Here is a 5,352-nt window from a genome sequence, read left to right on the forward strand (position 1 = left end):
CCTTCCTTCCTTCCTTCCTTCCTATGCCATTTATAGTGTGCCTTTTTGATTGGGACTCTGTGGATGCAATCAACACAATGGGACATTCAGTAAAAAATGAAATAAGATTGGGGTGTAGCAATACTCGCCTAGAGTATTGTGTACAGTTTTGGGTGCCGCAATTTAAGAAGGACGTAGACAAGCTGGAGCGTGTCCAGAGGAGGGCCATGAAGACGGTGAGGGGTCTGGAGACCAAGTCCCTACATGGGTAATATTCGGTTCTCCTCTGGCGTTTCTTGAGGCAGAGCGAAGATTGCCACCATGGGCAGATATGTGGGGAGGAAAATTTTCCACGGCGGGGGGGGGGAGCCCATTTCTAAAGATGAATTTTTCATCAAATTAATACCAGTGAGTGGCTGCTATTGCCAATATGATATTAGGCTGGCCAGTTCCAAAGCTGCGATTAATATTTGGTCGAGACCTATCCCGCCCTGTTTGGGTGAAATGGGGTAGGGAGATGTTTCTTTCATTGGGCCAGGCCCATTGCCTGGGTCAGTGCGAGGGGTTTTGGGGTTCAGGCTCTTGTATTGAAGCCGCTTTTGAAAGGTGCCATTAATACGCCTCCCCAAGACAATCCCCCACAACTCAAACGGGGGCTGAGCCTGCAGATGAGCACACAAAGCTGCCTTTTACTGAATCCGACCCTTGGTTCACCAAGTTCAGTAACTGTCTACTCAAACTGGCTGCAGCTCTCAAGCAGAAGTTTTTCACAACCCCTATGACAGTGATGGCGAACCTTTTAGAGACCGAGTGCCCAAACTGTGACCCAAAACCCACTTATTTATTGCAAAGTGCCAACACGGCAATTTAACCTGAATACTGAGGTTTTACTTTAGAAAAAACAATTCATATATTAGCATAAGATGATCCAAACAAAGTAAGGAAAGCAATCCCAAATGCTTTCATTTACTTAAAATTATTTGGCAGAGAATTCGACACTTTAATGATGGTCTGGGCCTGGCTGGGGCGATGGCACGCGTGCCCACAGAGAGGGCTCTGAGTGCCACCTCTGGCACCCGTCCCATAGGTTCGCCACCACTGACCTATGACCTGATCCTGGAGATGCCTGGGATTGAACCAGGGACCTTCTGCATACCAATCAGAGGCCCTACCACTAAGTCATGGCCCCTCAGACAGGAGCCCTGGTTTGGGCTTTAGGTATAGTCGTGTCTCAGTTCTGTTTGTGTGTGAGTTCTGCTGGTGAGAACACATGCCTAGTTTCTGGATCCGGGCAATCCTGTTTTTGTTTTTCTTTTCATGCAAACTCTCCGGGCATTTTCTAAACTCCCGAGCTCCTCCCAGCAGGTTTCTGCAGCTTGTGAACGGACAGGGTTTGTTCTTCCGCTGCTCGGTAAGCAGTCCAACCAGGAAGAAAACAAGACTCAGGATCAGACGGTCCTTGAGACAATGAAATGCATAGGTGCGTGTGCGCAGGGGGTTATGTGTGTGCGGTAGGTTGTGGGAGGCCCATGTTCAGGCCTGCCCGGAATGTCTGGTGGCCAAGCTGGAGAGAGACCGGCTGCCTGAACAACAGAGGAAGAGGGGTGTTGCGTGCATGAGGGGACCCGAGATCGGCAGAGCAGTGAAATGGGTGAGCACAACTGTCGCGCATCAGGTGGGAGGGAGGGAAACAAGTGGAGGAAAAGGAATTCAGAATGAGTATGTGCAGGACTGGAGATTCAGGAAACGTGAATGTTGCAATACTAGGCAGAGGTGCAACGGTGAGGGAGAAAGAGTCTCGGCCCTTCTTTTCAGCGAACCAAAATCTTCTTCCTCTGGATAGTCGTGCAGTTCTATCCTTTGAGGGCCTGCAGCAAGCCACGTAGAATGCGTTGCCAGAGGCTGTCGTGACGGCAGCAGGTATCGACAGGTTTAAAAGGGGATTGGACAGATTCATGGAGGAGAAGTCTATCAATGTCTACTAGGCATGGTGACTCAAGGGGAACCTCTGTGTTCAGAGGCCCCCGGGGCCAGGAGGCAACATCATGGGAAAGACTCAGCCTCTGTGCCCTGTCATTGGTCGTCCAGAGGAACTGGTTGGCCACTGTGTGAGTCAGGATGTTGGACTAGATGGACCACTGCTCTGATCCAGCAGGGCTCTTCTGAGGTTCGTAGGAAGGCCTAGGCCCCTGTGCCCTATTGTTGGCTGTCCAGAGGAATTGGCTGGCCACTGCGTGAGTCAGGATGTTGGACTAGATGGACCACTGGTCTGATCCACCAGGGCTCTTCTGATGTTCTTAGGAAGGCCTAGGCCCCTGTGGCCTGTTGTTGGCTGTCCAGAGGAATTGGCTGGCCACTGTGTGAGACACGGTGCTGGACTAGATGGACCACTGGTCTGATCCACCAGGGCTCTTCTGAGGTTCGTAGGAAGGCCTAGGCCCCTGTGCCCTATTGTTGGCTGTCCAGAGGAATTGGCTGGCCACTGCGTGAGTCAGGATGTTGGACTAGATGGACCACTGGTCTGATCCAGCAGGGCTCTTCTAAGGTTCGTAGGAAGGCCTAGGCCGCTGTGCCCTATTGTTGGCTGTCCAGAGGAATTGGCTGGCCACTGCGTGAGTCAGGATGTTGGACTAGATGGACCACTGGTCTGATCCACCAGGGCTCTTCTGATGTTCTTAGGAAGGCCTAGGCCCCTGTGGCCAGTTGTTGGCTGTCCAGAGTAATTGATTGGCCACTGCATGAGTCAGGATGTTGGACTAGATGGACCACTGGTCTGATCCAGCAGGGCTCTTCTGATGTTTGTAGGAAGGACTTGGCCTCTGTGCCCTGTTGTTGGCCCTCCAGAAGAACTGGTTGGCCCCTGTGTGAGACAGGATACTGGACTAGAGGGACCACCGGTCTGATCCAGTAGGTCTCTTCTGAAGTACTTATGAAGGCCTCAGCCTCTATGCCCTGTTGTTGGCCATCCAGAGGAACTGGTTGGCCCCTGTGTGAGACAGGATACTGGACTAGAGGGACCACCGGTCTGATCCAGTAGGTCTCTTCTGAAGTACTTATGAAGGCCTCAGCCTCTATGCCCTGTTGTTGGCCATCCAGAGGAACTGGTTGGCCCCTGTGTGAGACAGGATACTGGACTAGAGGGACCACCGGTCTGATCCAGTAGGTCTCTTCTGAAGTACTTATGAAGGCCTCAGCCTCTATGCCCTGTTGTTGGCCATCCAGAGGAACTGGTTGGCCCCTGTGTGAGACAGGATACTGGACTAGAGGGACCACCGGTCTGATCCAGTAGGTCTCTTCTGAAGTACTTATGAAGGCCTCAGCCTCTATGCCCTGTTGTTGGCCATCCAGAGGAACTGGTTGGCTGCTGTGTGAGAATGTTGAAGATGGACCTCTGGTCTGATCCGGCAGGGCTCTTTCTGTGCTCTTAATGCTGTAAATGTAGTTGCCTTGGTGCAAACGGTTGGAAGTGAAGGACTTCACACTGTCTCTTAGTCTCAGATTACAAAGGAAGACTACAAGAGAGTCAGATAGATAGATAGATAGATAGATAGATAGATAGATAGATAGATAGATGATGGATGGATGATAGGCAGGACACTGATCACCCGTCCTTTACCACTGTCTGATACTATCCCTTTGATGTGTAGATTTCTACTCTTAGAGGTAACTTCCTTCCTTCCTTCCAGCTTCACCCTAGTTCTCCTCACAATGCCAGTTTTCTCCATCTTGGCAACATGAGAGCAGGACGTGCTCTTGTATCTCCATCCACTTTAGCTAGTTAGCCTAGATTAGGAACCTATCTCTCCTCTATCCTGTCTAGAATGGAGTTCCTTAAATAAAAGGTCTCATATTAGTTTTGCAACAAAAGGGCTGTGTGTGTAACTTTGTTTCTGTAGCACGCACTCTCCAGAAGGCTTTGCTGTGTTGAAAGCCACGAGTACTCTGCTACCTAAAGGTAAAGGTTCCCTTGCTCGAAAGCCAGTCGAATCCGACTCTAGGGTTGCGGTGCTCATCTCCGTTTCCAAGCCGAAGAGCCAGCGCTGTCCGAAGACGTTTCCGTGGTCATGTGGCCGGCATGACTCAACACCAAGGCGCACGGAACGCTGTTCCCTTCCCACCGAAGTGGTACCTATTTATCTACTTGCAATCTCTTGCTTTCGAACTGCTAGGTTGGCAGGAGCTGGAACTAGAGACGGGAGCTCACCCCGTCATGCGGCACCCGGGTCTCGAACTGCTGAACTACTGAACTACTTCCACAGCCTGCAGTTCAGCGTCTTAACCACTTGAGCCACCGCAGCTCATACTCTGCTAGCTACTTACCGAATAATCCAACACAAACTTCCAGCCTCCTGGGCCAAACAGGCAACCGCCATCCACTGCCACTGAATTTTCAAAGTGCCTCCCAAACTCGATATCGGGGCCTTTGACGGTCTGGTGTTTCCCGTGTGATCCCTTTGTTCACAATAATCTCTCTGCCCTTTTGCCTTTGCAGACCGTGGGCATGATGGGACTGGTATGGTGGCATTCTGGAACAGTTCCCAACAGTGTTGTCAGGTTGGTATAACATTTGTTTCCATGTGTGCTTACATAAGAACATAAGAGACGCCAATGTTGGATCAGGCCAAAGGCCCATCCAGTCCAACACTCTGTGTCACACAGTGGCCAGAAATACCAGTGCCATCAGGAGGTCCAGCAGTGGGGCCAGGACATTAGAAGCCCTCCCACTGTTGACCCCCCCCCCAAGCACCAAGAAGACAGAGCATCACTTGCCCCAGAGCCCCTAGCTATACCTTGTGGCTAATAGCCACTGATGGACCTCTGCTCCATATGCTTATCTAATTCCCTTTTGAAGCCGTCCATGCTTGTAGCACCCACCACTTCCTGTGGCAGTGAATTCCATGTGTTAATCACTCTTTGGGTGAAGAAGTACTTCCTTTTATCCGTTCTAACCCGACCGCTCTGCAGTTTCATGGAGTGCCCACGAGTTCTTGTATTGTGAGAAAGGGAGAAAAGTACCTCTTTCTTTACCTGCTCTTTCCCATGCATAATCTTATAAACCTCGATCATGTCACCCCTCAGTCGTCTTTTCTCCAAGCTAAAGAGCCCTAAGCGCTTTAACCTTTCCTCATAGGGAAAGTGTTCCAACCCTTTTATCATTCGAGTTGCCCTTTTCTGCACTTTTTCCAAAGCTATAATATCCTTTTTAAGGTGTGGTGCCCAGAACTGCACACAGTATTCCAAATGAGGTCTCACCATTGATTTATATAGGGGCATTATTATATTGGCTGATCTGTTTTCAATACCCTTCCTAATAATCCCCAGCATAGCATTGGCCTTCTTTATTGCAGTCACACACTGTCTCGACATTTTCAG

The 5,352-nt window shown here is 50.3% G+C and overlaps 1 protein-coding gene across 2 annotated transcripts in view; it reads left to right on the forward strand.

Annotated features, from left to right (window-relative positions):
- The first annotated feature begins 1,397 nt into the window (after nt 1-1,397).
- LOC107112918 (sphingosine 1-phosphate receptor 1-like) overlaps nt 1,398-5,352 on the forward strand; it is a 9,185-nt gene continuing 5,230 nt past the window's right edge. Inside the window, exons 1-2 of one of the 2 annotated variants that reach the window (XM_015414127.1) lie at nt 1,398-1,459; nt 4,472-4,533. The gene's annotated coding sequence lies outside the window, so the exon portion shown is untranslated. Of the gene's footprint in view, nt 1,631-4,471; nt 4,534-5,352 lie in introns of both variants that reach the window. The other variant, XM_015414128.1, reaches the window with a different exon arrangement.

This window comes from Gekko japonicus, unplaced genomic scaffold (assembly GCF_001447785.1).
Source record: "Gekko japonicus isolate JY-2015 unplaced genomic scaffold, Gekko_japonicus_V1.1 scaffold4168, whole genome shotgun sequence".
NCBI classification, from domain to species: Eukaryota; Metazoa; Chordata; class Lepidosauria; order Squamata; family Gekkonidae; genus Gekko; species Gekko japonicus.